The following is a 16,885-nucleotide window of genomic DNA, read 5'->3' as shown; positions in this document are numbered from 1 at the left end:
GTAGCAATAGTATCAAATGTTAATTTTAAATAACATATAATAATTTTAAATAACATCTATAAATAACAGAACTCTCCCTATGCTGGCTAATTGAAGTATAAAAGCAACCCTAGTTTCTTGAAAGATAGACCAGTTTATCAACTCTATAACATTTTCCATAGTTTGAAAACTTTCAAGTACAAGTCCCAGTAATAAACTATTCAAAGGACAATATAAAACTTGTATGGGAGACCCTGGCACAGACCCACCTAGCATACCCTCTTCCAAGAGGTGCTGTGTTCTATGAACAAGGCAGAATTGAAGCAGCTCAAAGGAAACATGAAAGGCATAAGTATAGAGAACCTACCCCTAGTGTTCATATGGACTATTTGTGCCTGACTTTTGGGAAAGCATTCCAAGCTTGTATGGGTCTGATAAACCACAGTCAGACACACTTAACTTGTCTTTAACATAGTGATGTTGTTTTGCTCTTCTTCAATAATGAAGGACAAGAACCAACCAACCAACTGTCCAAGAACAAGTCTTATTAAGTAGGGAATGGCTTTATATGAGACAGCTAGGTGCACAGGGGATGAAAGTGTTATACTTGGAACCAAGAAGACCCAAATACAAATCCTTCTTCAAACCTTAATTAACTGTGTGATCCTAAACAAGTCATTTAATCTCTCAGTCTCAGTTTCCTCATCTGTAAATTGACATAATAATACCACTTACCTCACAGGGTTACTGTAAGGATCAAATGAAATAATATATAATTCTTTCCAAAACTTAAAGTACTTTGCAAAGCTAGGTATTTTTATTATTATTAAGTAAGATGACCATTAAATTAAAAGCCCTATAATTATGACAGTCCATGAAACAGTGAGAAGAAAAATGTTCCAAAGCTATATATAATCTCCTCTACTTTAATAGTGACAATAGTAGAAAATGAAAAAGGAACAGAAAGAGCACTAAAAACCATGTTGTATGTATGCATGTAAATACATATATATGTATGTACACATAAATATTTATAAATACTTGTATATACTGCTTGAATGTCCATATATATATTTATTTAACTTTGCTCTAGATGTGGCAGTCAAGATAATATACAACTTAGCATCGAAACATATCATTATTAATAATTTCACTGTAATTTAAACCAGGTAACACAAGGATGTTGTAGTGAAATGACTCACAAGTAAGAAATAAAAAAGTGGGTAGAGTTGTTTTCATTGTGTGCAAAAAGTAACCAGAAACATTGTTTCAGAGGTTACTTAGCCATCTTATTCCATGTCATGATTAACATAAACCAAAAAGTCACCATGAAGATAACTGCAGTTTATGCACAAATATCTGTTTTAGAGGTTGAAAAGGTGGAGAAATCATGTGAAGAATCTGACAAAATTTTCCATATCAAAAATATATGATTCATATTTGGTGACTTCAATGCAAAAAGTGGACACAATCACGAAACGTTGGAAAATATATTTCAGAATAAAGAAACAAAAGAAGTAATCAAAGGTTTGTTGACTTCTTAAAAGTAAAACAACTATAAATCCTTAAATACATTCTTTAAGATAAGAGTTAGTCAGCTCTAGAAAAGTTTGGAATCATGCTTTAAAAAAAGTCATTAAAAATGACCATACTTTTTAACCCAGAGATTCTAACAATAGGTATATACATACATACAATGTATTCATGTATATATAATATACATACTATATATATATATATATATATTATATGTATGTGTATATAATATGTATACGTATAATAATATGTAAAAGGCCAAAGAAAGATCCCATATATACCAATGTATTCAAAGTAAAACATTTTTTTTTAACAAAGAATAGGAAACAAAATAGCTACTCATTGACTGGGGAATAACTAAATAAATTTTATACCTAAATTTAATGCAATATTACCACACCATAAGAAACAATTAATTTGAATTTAGAGAAGCATGAAAAGTTTTACATGAACTAATTTAAAAGAGATTAGGACAATTAGGAATACAACATACATGAACTACAATACAAATGAAAAGAATAATAAAACAAATCTTAATACTTTATTCTTATAACAATCAAGTTTGTCAAAAAATAAGAGTTGAGAAACTGCACCAACCTCTATTCAATGCAGTGGTGGAGGAATATAGATGTAGGATATTGCAAATCAATGTGCTAAATGATTATGTTGAACTGTTCTTTCCTCCTTTTTTAAAATCATTTTTCTTACAAGGAATGACTACTGGTTAGATAACGAAGATAAATATATTTTGAAACATATGCAATTAAAAAAAGAAAAATATTTTTAAAACAAAAGATTATGAAAATACTATATATATATATATGTTTAAAACCAAGCAACATTACAAAAATAAAATTATTTCTAATTTCACAAACAGGAAAACTCTAGTTACCAATGCATGACTTGTTTTCAAATCTTCTGGATGCATTTGTATACATAATATATTAAATAGTATATGTGGATTTAGACTAGTAACAGACTGGAGCAAAGTCAAAATCAGTATCAAAATATCAGAAAAGAAAAGAAGACACTGAAGACACTGTGTGCACAGTGTTGTCCAATTTTAATCTATTCAGACATATTACTGATAAGCAAAAGGAAGTAATGAAGAGAGGGGGGAAAAAAAGCATTGATTCTGACTATGGTCTTTCCCTACTGATGTTTAATGAATATAGCACAGTTGCCACAATGGTCAAAGAGCCCCAAAATCGCTTCAAACAAGAAACATTTCATCCTTAGTCTCCTTGCCAAGTAGAGAGGCATAGCAGCCAAAGGCATCAACCATTTTGTAATATGCAAACATTTGAAAAATATAAGAGAAGGAAGAGCATGAAAGGTTATAGGCAAGGTCACTTCACAAAACAGCAAAGAGTAGTAAAATTTGACAGATTATTGCAAGATTTATGGATGAAACTGAAAGGAAAAAAATAGACAATCAATCAGTAAGCCTTTATTAAGCACATACTATGAACAAGGCACTGTGCTAAGCACTAGAAACAGTGGAACATAGCTGCCAGTATTTCTATAGTCTTCTATTGTCATTATCCATTATAGTTGAACCATCCGTCTAGATTCCAACACTTCAGCCCCAATCCACTATTTTGAGTAATTTAATATGGCACTTTAAAAAAAACAGTAGGATCAGACTAAATATGCACAAAAGATGTCTGATCCTGGAAAGGACACCATTCTGAGAGTACTGGGGGAAAGGGGTCAATTTTCAAGGTCTCTGTAGGGAACACTACTGATATTATAAAGGTATCATTACCAAACCATATACCTACTTTCTCATATCTCCAAATGTTTATAAGCATGATCTATGTTTCTATCAAAGATCTCAACCAAGAAAGCATAAGGAAAGAACAGGTAGGATTTTACAAATAAATTTCTATAGTTGACTTCATTTTTACAATCATGCAATTGATTGAAAGCTAAGAATACAATGTTCTGCTGAATTTCATAGAATCATAGAGATCACAAATTTATAACTGAAAGAGAATGCAAATACAAGAAAAAGTCTATGGCAAACAGATGTTTGCCCCTACATAAGGACATGATTTCTAATAAATAGAGCCATTTATTAGTGAAAAAGAAGATAATGAATGCTGTTTCACTGGTACTATGAAAGCATAAACTTGATGATCATGTGTCAGGATTATAAAAAGAATTTATTGCCAAATAGAGTGAAGAAGATTTTCAAGCTCTTTTCCAAATATAAAATTATATCATCTTATTAATTATAGCTTAATATTACCTTGCAAAAGTCATATATGATTAATTTTTTTCTAAATCACCCTAAATCCTATTTTTATCTTATTTTTGTTTCTTTAAATACTATTTTGTTGGGGCAACTAGGTGGTATAATGAATAGCGCACTAGCCCTGAAGTCAGGAGGATCTGAGTTGAAATCTTACATCAGACACTTAATAATTGCCTAGCTGTGTGACCTTGGGCAAGTCACTTAACTCCATTGCTTTAAATAAATAAAAAAAATTTTAAAAATATCATAAATAGTATTTTATTTTTTCCAATTGTATGTCAAGACAATTTTTAAGATTCATTTTATATAAAATTTTGACTTTAAATTTTTACCCTCCCTCACCAGTTTGATATAGGATATATATATATATATATATATATATATATATATATATACACACGTGTGTGTGTATGTGTGTAATATATTTGATATAAGTTATTTCTGCAATATGAAAATTATATATCTAAATTACTCATGTTGTGAAAAAGAAACAGAACAAAAGGGAAAATACAAAAAAGTAAAAATAGTATGCTTCTATCTATATTCAGACTATTGGTTCTTCCTATAGATGTAGATAGCATTTTCTAATGCATCTTTTGGACTTGTCTTGTATCATTGTGTTGCTGAAAAGGGCTAAATTATTCATAGTTGATAAAACAAAGTTGTTGTTAGTGTGATCAATGTTCTCTTGATTCTGCTAATTTTACTTTGCATCAGTGCATGTAAGTCTTTTTTGGGGGGTTTTCTAAATATACCTGTTCATTTCTTATAGCACAAGAATATTCCATTCTATACATATTCCACAACTTGTTTATACATTCCCTAATTGATAAGCACCCCCTGCATCCTTATTTTAAGTACAATTGTCTCCTGTAGCTTGTCTAGGAGTCCAGAATTTTAAACTAATTTAGTGTGAAATTTCTTCTCACAGCTAATAGCTAAACCTTCTCTATGGAGAGCTATAATTAGCATAATTTTCTTCCTTGGTCAATAATTATCCAAACTTTAATCCCCAATTTTTATACTTGCTCCTAGTTACGCCCTCTCTCAATAATAAGGGAAAACTCTTCATTTTTGGATTATAGGCTTATTGAAAGCAGGAATTATCTTTTATTTTTCCTTATCCTAAGAACTAAGCATAGTGGCTGGCACAAAGCAGGAATTTTATAGATGCTTATTGACTGATTTATTGAGGATACAGCAGGATGATTCTATGGTCTCTTCATGTATAACTACTCTCTCTCTAATGTTTTTTGTCCTCAGTCCTTCACGTGAAGAAAGACCACCTCTGTGTTTGGGAAGCCTAAGAAAAAGGGGAAAATATTTTTGTGTTGACTTAATGCTTGTCAAAAGAATGTAACTTTCAAGTGTCTCATAAAAAAATATTTCCAAACCTGTTGCAGCTGAGAGCCGAATATTAGTGGAAATTTTTATTAAGTGATCCTTTTAACAACTGCTGCAGTTCCCACTGAAACTTTCATGACCTCTCTTTTCAAGAAATAGCCTCAGAAATGAATTATAAAAGAGATTTTCTTATTCACCACAGAATATTATTACATTTTGGATAAGAATTTTTAAAAAAGAAACCTTAACAAGTTTCTTAAACAGAAATTAAAATTATTTCATCACGTTGGCATTCACCAAGAAAATGTTGAGCCCCCAAGGACTACACAACATTTTTATTCCTGGGTCTTGTTCCTCTCTGCTTTACTATGACCTTATAACAGTCATTTTTCAGGAATTCAGTAAAGTTAAAAATGTTAGAAATTGAGGGATAGATGGAACAAATTCATGTGATATTATGTATCACTTTCATTAACAACCTAAGTTCTTAAAATAATTTGCTATAAATATTGAAATACAATAATTATATGCTGACATTGGTGATAGGCCAATATTGAAATATTCCACTTAGTATAAACTAAGTTTTCAGCAAAACTCCACAAAACAGTTTCTACTTTGCTATGTATTTTGGTTAAATACTTAGATTTATTGTCTCTAAATACTAAATGGAAGGCTATAATGCAGCTGCTACACTTGACCCCCAAGGAGCCATGATTGATGGGCAAACATTTAAGGACAAGACCACCTATATGTACTTACTGATGATTACAACATAGGGTCAGAGAGACAGCTGGAGTTACAGAGCGCTTTCCCTCCCTAATACAATGAAAATTACATCACCCCAGTGGGCAAGGATTCATCAAGGCAAAGAACAGATGGGCAAACAGATGTATATAAATATCACGGCTAAATGATGAATATCAGAAAACATATAAGTATAGGATTACAGAAGCTTCTGGGAGAAGTATAGGATATATGTCTTCAAGAGTTTCATACCATCCCATCATTTTATAGATGAGGAAACTGAGACACAGAGAGGATCTTGCCTAAGATGGGATCCACTTCCATGTCTTTTGACTTAAAATCCAGTTTCCTTTCCATTATACCATGTTTTACCTCTGCTATGGAACTGTTACAATTCCAATATTCAATGAAGAATATTTTTAAAAGATATCTCCAATTCTCTACAAAATACTAAATTTACATAGGATTTCAGTTGAACTTTCTCACTTGTTGAAAATCAAGTATTTAGTTCATTGAGAGTTAATTTTTTATGTAATTCTTGAATATATAGGGAGAACAAAATGAAGAGCAAGAAAAACCATAGAATTCATCTGTTAAAATACTGTCTGAAATTTCATAGCTGTGTGTCCATGGGCAAATTGTTCAACTTCTCTAATATTTAGTTTTCTCATGTAAAAAAATGAGATATTGATACCTGTACTACCTAGGTCACAAGGTTGTTAAAGGAAAACCACTCTGTACTATATGAATGTGAGTTATTCATATAATTTATTATTATGTTAGCAAAAAATATACATTCTATAATGTTTTCTCAAGTTGATATAAAATACTGTATAATCTTATGAAATCACAGAGAGCATAGAAATAATTGACAGTATGTCAAATGGTTTTATATTATTTGTAAATAATCTATAATTTTCATGCATATCATTTTATTAATTCATCAATTATGTACATACCACTCCCAGAGCACTTCAAAATACTTAATGTTTAATGCTTCAAAATATTTAATCAGTACATTTGCTTTTTTCCACTGAAAAGACATAATTATTATTATAAAAGTTTTTTAAATCCTATTTTGTCACATCTGTAACTATAATTGATTTGAATGCTCATGGAAATGTGATGGTACTAACCTCTTCTTGCAGAAAAGGAAAAAAGCAGAAAAGCATGGAATCCTTAAAGTCTTTTTGCTGATGACTTCAGCAGTCTTTTAGACTTAAGGCTACTTTCCTGAACTTCATCATCTCCATAAACTCATTCTGCAAGAAGAAATTAACTGTGGAAGACTTCCAGATCAAATGAGCAACAAGATGGAAGTCTAAACATTTTCCTCTGATCCCACTTAACTCTCAGAACTCTCCAAAACAGAAATTACTCACCAAAGAAAAAAAGAACTTCAACTATTTCTATGGTCTAAGAAACCCAGAATCCAAAAGAAACTTAAAAAAAAAAAGAACCTCCACATACAGTCTCTGAACTAACTCAGCATCCTCCCCACACTACTGACAGTGAGGTTGTACTAGCAGATCCAAGGACACAATACAAGGTTATAACAAACTACCAGTCCTCTCTCCTGCTTTTCAGTCTGTGAAGACTCTAGATTCAGAGTGTGGAAATTTTCTTGGGTGTCCCTAGAAGCTTGACCAAAGCCTTTAAGAAGCAAAAGCCTACCAGGGACAGCAACCCAAAAGCACCAATACTGCAAATCTCTGAACTGCTATTGTCAGGGAAAACAGAATTGAAAAACTCCAAACTTATGGTTCTGCACCAGAGAAGTGGAGGCCAGAGGAATTGGAACAAGTTACCAGGACAGATCATTCTGAGTACAATATTCCACCAATTCCACCAAGAGTGTAGCATTCAGCTGGGGTCAGTTCTGACTACCCAAAAGTTCATTGGGGCAGATAACTAAGTTGGTGAATTATGATCACTTAGAATATAAGGAGTGATCCAGAGGGAAATCATAATCAGAAGAGAGGGAGCCAGGAAGTGAATGATAAGGAAAATAAGAAGGGAAGATTGAAATTACCAAAGATTTCTGGAAGGGAAAAAAACTCAAAGATCTTCAGGGTAAATAGATAATTCAACAGGAAAAAGTGGAATATGATCTCCAGATCTATTTCAGGCAGCCATGAATAAATACTGCAAAATAAAGAAAAAATGATGCAACACTTGAAGGGATAGAGGACTGTATGGAATTTGAGGAGAATATGGAAACACAATACTGTGGGCAAAGTAAGAATTATGAGATCAGATTTTATGTCCTGAACAACAACAACAAAAAATAAACAACCAAAAAACTTGAATCTGCAATAGTAAGCCTCTCCAAAGAACCAAAACAGAACATAATAGATTTAAGAATGTAGAGAACACAGAAGTGGAGGCCAATTAGAAGAAAAGCAAAAAACAATAACATTCAGAGAAAATATGCTTACTATGCCAGAAAAACAGACTGATCTCAAAGATAGAATGTGCAAACTAAGGACCAGGTAACCTAGTAGAAGACAACAGAAGTTTATTTTGTTTTGTTTTTAGGTTTTTGCAAGGCAAATGGGGTTAAGTGACTTGCCCAAGGCCACACAGCTAGGTAATTATTAAGCATCTGAGACCAGATTTGAACCCAGGTACTCCTGACTCCAGGGCCAGTGCTTTATCTACTGTGCCACTTAGCCGCACCACATTTTTTTGTTTTGTTTTGTTTTTTAGGTAACAGAAGTTTTACAAAAAAATAATAACAATAAAAAAGATAGGAAATGATAGGGGGAAAACTGCCCAGAACTTCTGAATATAGAAAATTAAGTTCTACTTGAAAAAAATCACAAAAAACATCCAGAAGAAAACAAAAATCCAAGGCTGCAATCTCCAAGATGCATAGTAGTTAAATTTAACAATTCATTTCAGAAACAAGTTCTGCAAATCATTAGGAGAAGCATCTTCAAATACAAAGGAAAGGACATTTGAAGAATATGAGACTATTCTATATCCACAGAAAAGGGAGGAAGGGATGAAATCATGTGTTGCAAAGAATAATATAGCTCAGGGTGCAGTCTTGGATTGTTCTTTCTTTCAAATCCAAACTTAAGGACAAAAGATTAATATTCACTAATAAAGACGAATTCTAAACTTTTTCAGAAAAAAAAACAGGAGTGCTCACCTCAAATAACAGCAATGTGGGAGAAATGTATAAATGCAACCACCAAGGACAGCAACAAAGAATAATAACAGAGAGACCAGTAAGAAACTTCTTTCTAAATGTAGACAAGTTGTAGCATACTGAGAGCCAAATGCCAGGGCAAGGACTAAAAGTCAATCTCCAAGATGCATAGTAGTTAAATTTAACAATTCATTTCAGAAACAAGTTTTGCAAATCATTAGGAGAAACATCTTCAAATACAAAGGAAAGGACATTTGAAGAATATGAGACTATTCCATATCCACAATACAGGGCACATTCTAAGAGGAAAATCTTATAAATCTTATAAATATTGTGAAGTTTTTAAAATTCAAGAAATCACTGACAATCTTTTTTGAAATAGTAAATGACAATGAAATACATCAAAATTAGGTTCATTTGTTTTTACTATGTAAATCTCTTACATATATTAATTGGTTCTATTTAGGACTTAAGTTTGTAAAGGCTGTTTATTTTTACAGAGCTACTTTTCTAACTTTTTGCCATAGCTACTCTATAATTTTTTATTTCTTTATTATTTTACTAGTTTTACCTGCTTCCATTTAGTAGCAACTAAAAATTGCAGTTAAGCTAGAATCACCACTAGATATAATCAGCCCACAAACTGATATCCGGTAATGTAGTTGAATATCAGACAGACCATCAGATAGTCATAGAGGTAGCCATGTATGTGCCTTGTCCCAGGCAATTGTAACTGGAGATGAGTAGAAATGAAGTTGATATGATAAATTTAGGGTGCTAATTTTTATTTTCAAGGTTATATTCTATACTTCCCCCTTCAGAAATGCTAAGTATAACGATCCATTTTTAGTCACTATCTTTATTATGTCACATCTGGGGTGACTATTTCATATTTATGAGACACTAAGAAGAAAGCTACTCTGTAGGATGTTAAACACAAAAGGGAGGATAAAAATAAATATTGAAACAGGTGCATCACTAAGATTAAAACATCAGGGCTTAAAAAGATGGAATGGTTTGTACATAATATTTAAACCTTTTTTAAGGTTTTCCAGTCAGGCTATATATGTTAATAATGTCTTTCCCCTCTAGTTTTGTCAAAATATAGAGCATGACAAAATAATACACCTTGCATTCTGTACCAATCTTATAGTTCATTTTGTATGAGTGAGGGAATGAATATAGGGCATTGGAATGGAGCAAGGCTATGATGAACAATAGGTTCCAAGTTTTATACATTATAATCCCCTGGTCATTTGTTAATAATGACATTGTTCTTAACTAAGAGACCAGAGAGAGAATTCAAGTTGTCTCTGTCTGTGTGTCTGTGTGTGTGTGTGTGTGTGAGAGAGAGACAGAGAGACAGAGAGACAGAGAGACAGAGAAAGAGACAGACAGAGAGAGATAGAGACAGGGACAGAGAGAAAGAGTCAGAGAGAAAGATAGAGAGAGGCAGAGAGGCAGAGACAAAGAGTAAGAGGGAGAAACAAAGTCAGAGACAGAGAGAGAGACAGCAGACAGACAGAATGAAAGAGACAGAGAGTCAGAGACAGAGAAAGAGTGAGACAGAGACTAAGAGATATTGTAATTTCAAATGATCTGATCCAAAAGTAGAATGAGCTATGCCCATAGGATAATTAGTTCAGGAAGTGTTCAGGCAGGGGCAAGTTGATCATTTGTAAACAATGATTTAGAAAAGATCTGTGACTGGACAGTAGGGTGTAAAAGATGTCCAAAGCCAAACATTAATTAAATGCCTGTCATGTATGAGGCTTTGTGATAGTATCCAGGGTTGATATTAAAATAAACTAAAATTAATCTGGAACCTGAAAGTCCTTACTGGCTAGTAGAGGAACTGGGAGGTATGACAATGACTACAGTACAAAATAACATATGAAAGAAGTACAAAGAAAATGTTGCATCAGGGATTAATTCTAATTCTAGGATTCTGCCCTCCACAAAACTCTACCCAATGATGATTTTTGTCCTTTAGAGGTGCCATGGCATGCACACAAATTGAATTTGACTGAGGGAAGTGCTGTGCTAAGTTACCAGCCTCACTTTTTCCTCTGGAGCCATTCAGGTCCAGTGGCCAGATAAGGATCAGGATAACCGAAGATGGCCCTGGATGCAAGGCAATCAGGGTTAAATGACTTGTCCGAGGTCACACAGTTATTAAGTGTCTGAAGCTGGATTTGAACTCAAGTTCCCTTGACTTCATGGCTAGTGCTCTACACTGATACATTTTTGTGTAATAACAGGCAATTCTAGGCTGTCAGCAACTATGCCAATGCTACATAGGCTCTGGCAGATTCTCTAATGCTAACAATGCTTCTAGTTATGACTCCAGGTAAAGACCAAATCTACTATCCAGACATCAACTTAACTCATTACAGTACTTAAGAGGATAAGTTTGGGGTCATAGAAATAAAGAAGCAGATTCTTAGAGATTTCAGCATGTGTTGGCATGAGAGGCATCATCATAGTGGAAAGAGATTGGAAAATAAGAAGACATAAATTCAAATTACAGTTACATTTCTCAGATCTATGACCACAGGCAGGTACAATTAATCTTTCTGAGCTTTAATTTTCTCTTCTGAAAAAAATTATAATAATAGGTAACCAAAAAGTATTTATTAAGCATCTATTATATATACCAGAAACTGTAATGTGCTGAAAATATAGTCTTCTTATACTTATCCTCCATGTACACTGTGATCTAGAGATACCAGCCTCCTTATTGTTCCTCACTCAGGACACTCCATCCCTCACCTCTTGGTGTTTTCACTGGCTGTCCTCCATGCCTGGAATGCTTTCCTTCCTCTGGTTCCCAGACTCCCTGGCTTCTTTCAAGTCTCAGCTAAAATCCCAAGTTCTGCAAGAAGCCTTTCCTAGTCCTTCTCAGTCTTAGTGCATTCCTGCTGAGACTACCACAATTTACATATCATATCATTAGACTATGAGCTCCTTGAGAGCAGAAGCTTTTGTCTTTCTTTGTATCCACAATGCTAAACACAGTACCTATTATATAGTAAGTAATTAATTGACAGACTGTTAAGTACAAAAAATATTACAAATTTAATACAATACAAAAGAGTATTGCATAAAGATAGCTATAACTATCCATCTAGATCTATAGCTATAGAACTATAGGGCTATAGATGATTAGATAGAGACAGAGAGAGAGAGAGAGAGAGAGAGAGAGAGAGAGAGAGAGAGAGAGAGAGAGATCCTAAATGAAATCTAAGATCTCCAACAGGAAAATAGTTTATTCATACAGTCTGTAAAAAAAGTGAAAAGAATGTACTATATGAGGATATGAATCACTTTATGGCATACAAGTATGTAGGCAATGTGTTAAGTTGTTCCCTCAGTGAGCACAATTGTGGTAAATCGAAAAGACGTTGGACTCAAATATGAATATGAGAAAATGGCATTTGAAGAACTGTGTAGCACTTTCAAAGACCATGTACTGGTACCAGATTTTAAAAGACCTTTTTAACACAGATTTCCTCCTGGTGAGGCTATTTGGCTGTAGATTATAATCTCTGAAAAAATCAAATTTTCATGTAGCCCAAAGCAAAAGCTACAAAGATATATTCTGGATGTAGGTTGTTAAACTGCCAATGTTGACTTTCATATAAGTGGTGGAAACAACATCATGGAGGATATATTTAATCAGGGAAAAAAGGTAGACTGATCATTTAGTGACAGTATATGATAACAACATTTTAAAACAATCAGAAGAAGACTTCCAGAAGGAATGTTGGGTAGAACATTATTCAGGAATTTATGGAAAATATTGGCAAAACTCACCAAGAATGAAAACAAACATTTGCCAGCTATTCAGTCTTGGTCAAGGGGCTTAAACTCCCTCCTCTTTTCTCACCCATAAAATGAGGGCTTTAGATTAAATGATCTCCAATGTTCCTCCCACTTCTAAATCTGTGATCCTATGAATATGAAAAGATTGGGGCCTGAATTGTTACATAACCATGAATTCAAGACCCCTCAAAATACTTATTGTCTACAAATTCTGACATCATTTTGGTTTCATATGGAAACCATGAAAGTCAACCAATGATGATGAGGAAAATAGTTAATTCCCAGACATACTGGAGTAATATGAAAACTACTCAAGTAAAGCAATAAATTTAGAATGATTTTCATTTTATGCTAGCAATGGTCATGTATGGCATGCTTCTGATGATTCAGGACACCTGTGCTTAATCAGATGAAACCAAATTGAGCTATTTTCTCTCCACCAAAAAATCCTTGATTAGATTTCATAGGATGTGCACATGGTTTGTTGTTCTTTTTTATTGTTTTTAATTCTTTGATTTGTAAGAAAGGCTCTTACTCCAAGGAAATATACACAACTTATAACTCTAAGAAAATTCTTCAGTTACTGGTAGAGATATTACCCTGGCTGTTATAAAGAAATCAGTTATTTCAAGGATCATTCAAGTCAACAATAAAACAGGAGTAGCCACACAAAAGTACAAAGGAAAGTGTGGCTCAAACAAAAAAACAAAGCAAAAATGATAAGCAATTGCTACAAAACAGCTTAATTAATTCTCTGAAAACAAGCCAAGTCCTTCAAGGGGACATGGCAGCTGGAGAGATTGTTATTGATTCCTCTAGTGTATAGCATGGTTTTTCTTGAATTTGGAAGAATAGTGAAAAGATTGATTTTTTTTAAAAGGTAGTTGCTACCCATTGTTATGAATAAAACATCCTTGACATAGGCAAGATAATACAAACACTAGAGTATTGAATATTAAGGGGAAAAAAACGATTTTTACTAAAGAAACTCATTTTTTTCATTCAAAGTTGTACCAAAGCTTTCACTTTTCTTGTTGGGAAACCTAGTAAGTACTGGCCATTTTCAACATACTATATAAAACATCCCTCCAAAAAATGTGTTAAGGTTTTATTTCTTCCAATAGGCCTAGAAGTCTTGTATCTATTGAGGCAATGATAAATTCTGATAAATACATTAATATGTTGAGAAGGAAAATTGTTCTGAAGGTAAAAAATTCCCAAATGAATAAAGATGAACTATTGCAACATGACCTTGAATCACACAAAAAAGTTAGCAAATAGATCTAAGACATGGAGATAAACATGTTTCAATGGCTTGGAAATTTGCCTGATTTAAACACCATTGAAAAGTCATAGGTTAAAACATGGAATGAATAGTTAGACTTGGAAAAAATGAACTGTTTGTCAAAGATACACTTAATAGCCAAAATAATGGTTAGTTTCACAATGAAAAAATTAAAGAATATGTGTCAAAACCTTATTTATTCAGAGCCAAATTGTGCAAAAATAAGAAACTCTAGAAAAAGGAAAATAGCTTACATAGTATTTTTTAAATGTTCAAATTTGTATTTTTTAGTGTATGTCAATAGATTTAATTATTTTTCCAGTTTATTTGCATATCAGAGAAACTACCTTGCCAACAAAGGATCATACAGTGAATGGTAGTTGTTCATTTAGTGAGTTTTTTTCCAATAGTTTTTTCCCATAGTTTTCTCACCTGATTGTGAGAGTTGTACTATAAGGAAAACTAAGTACTACAAAATCAATGCTTCCAAATTGTGGCACTAGAGAAGAATTTTGAGAGTTCCTTGGACAGGAAGGAGATAAAACCAATTCAATGCTTTAACTATGATTCTTCATTTGGAGAAGAAATTAAAAAAGCTGAGGCTTAAATACTTAAACATCTAATGAGAATACAGGACTCAATGGAAAAAGACCCCATAATGGGAAAGACTGAAGGCAAAAGGAAAAGGGGATGGTAGAAGATAAAATAGATGGTATCATGGAAGCAATGAACATGAGCTTAGACAGATTTTGGGAGGTAGTGGAAGACAGAGTAATCTCACATATTATGGATCACAAAAATCATAAAGAATTGGGTACAGGAGAGGCTAGGTGGCACAGTGGATAAAGCACCAACCCTGGAGTTAAGAGTACCTGGGTTCAAGTCTGGTCTCAGACACTTAATAATTACCTAGCTGTGTGGCCTTGGGCAAGCCACTTAACCCCATTTGCCTTGCAAAAAAACCTAAAAAAAAAGAATTGGGTACAACTAAATAGCAATACTTCATGAGTTATTTGGAGTAGCCAGAAACATAAATAATAACTGTCATTCAAGATATAGCTGACTTAATTTCTAAAAGTCAAGTAAGACTATGCTGAAGATATTACACTCAGTTTTTCTTAGAACAATTCAAGGTCCATATTGCCTTTGCCTAATGTAACCTAAACTATTTCTTCACATTATATTAAAAGATTATTGAATATAAAGAAATTAAGGGAGGAAATTTTTTCATACTATCTTAAATAATCAACTAAGGATAAAGGTTGCTAATGTTCAGTTGCTTGCTAACTCCTTAAGTATGTTACTTGGTGTTTTGTCTAATAAAATTTTTAATGTCAATTATTGGAAACTACAAAACGATTGGTTAATGTTAAAATTATTTTACTATGGGAGCGGCTAGGTGGCGTAGTGGATAAAGCACCGGTCTTGGAGTCAGGAGTACCTGGGTTCAAATCCGGTCTCAGACACTTAATAATTGCCTAGCTGTGTGGCCTTGGGCAAGCCACTTAACCCCATTTGCCTTGCCAAAAAAAAAAAAAAACACCTAAAAAAAGTTATTTTACTAAATAAAAATGGAACTTGTAAATTACCTGTTTAATTCAGATTACTTCTACATTTGATTTATGTTTTACTATTACTGCTAAATTCAATTACTAAAGAAAAGATATTCTGGTTCATTTTATTCTGCAAAAATTAAAGTTTTGCTGTTTTCATTCCCTAAAGAAAGAGTTGTTCCTAATAAATAAGGAATGAATGAAAACTTTTGATCCATAAAAATTGATGCAATACCAAGGCTTACAAAATGACACAAACTAAGGGATGTCAGTTAAGGGTTTGAATTACTGTAAGCAATTCCTCTATCCTTCCAGGAAAAGGAGATAGTAAATTGGAGGAACAGGTTCCAAAGAGCTTAGATACTCACTTCAATAAGAAAAGTGTGTTTCTGTAAATATAAATGACTTTCCATTTTTATTTCTAGCATATAAATGTACATTTAACATATTTAGAACCCAACTTTTGGAATAAAGTTTAAAAAGACAATTACTTTCTTAAATTGTTAATATCTGAATTCTGCCCATATATAGGCATCTACATGTGATTCAGCTACCTGGAAGTATACTGTCTTTGGCAGTATAACACACTTTATGTATCTAGATATTAGCTGAAAATCTCTGTCCATCAATTTAATAAATTATTAATTTATCTTAATGGTTAATTCATTTTTCAAATATCTGAGGAAGAGATTAAATGAATGGCTATTCTAATTTTGGCCAACAAGGAAGAACCAGTTGCTTATGTAGAAATGACAAAAAAAAAAAACCTTAGGGCAAAGTGATTATTTTAGAACATGTCATTAAAAGAAAAGATAGTTAGATATAGTCTGATATGTGAACAGATTTAAAGAATAAATATGAAACCATAACTTAAAATTCTGTAAAGGAAATGTGACCAAGAGGAATGGAAAGTCCTCAAGAATTAAGTCCTCTTCTGTGAGAAGAGCAAATACAAACAATTCCAACACAAAGAAGGCAGAGCTATTTAAAGAGACAAATGAATGAGCCTCAACAATTTGGATTTTTTAAAAGAAATGTTTAGGAGATAGAAATAAGAAAAAAACTATAAATGAAGAAGACAAAAGTATATATAGCATGAACCTATATGAAAAATGTTAGCAGTACTATAGCTCAGAATTAGTACTTATTTTTGTAAGGACAACAAAAAGAGCTATTTTTAACTCTATAAGGAGAGATGATAG

General features: G+C 32.8%; 1 protein-coding gene and 1 long non-coding RNA gene across 6 annotated transcripts in view; one reads left to right on the top strand and one right to left on the bottom strand.

Moving 5' to 3' along the window:
• The window catches only part of SGCG (sarcoglycan gamma), a 313,578-nt gene that overhangs the window by 274,809 nt on the left and 21,884 nt on the right, over positions 1–16,885 (top strand). The gene's annotated exons all lie outside the window — the stretch shown is intronic.
• The window catches only part of LOC141507987 (uncharacterized), a 38,437-nt gene that overhangs the window by 9,565 nt on the left and 11,987 nt on the right, over positions 1–16,885 (bottom strand). The gene's annotated exons all lie outside the window — the stretch shown is intronic.

The sequence above is a fragment of the Macrotis lagotis genome, chromosome 1 (genome assembly GCF_037893015.1).
Source record: "Macrotis lagotis isolate mMagLag1 chromosome 1, bilby.v1.9.chrom.fasta, whole genome shotgun sequence".
Taxonomy (NCBI): Eukaryota; Metazoa; Chordata; class Mammalia; order Peramelemorphia; family Peramelidae; genus Macrotis; species Macrotis lagotis.
Note: the sequence above shows the minus strand (reverse complement) of the source record. Positions and strands in the feature narration are given on the sequence as shown.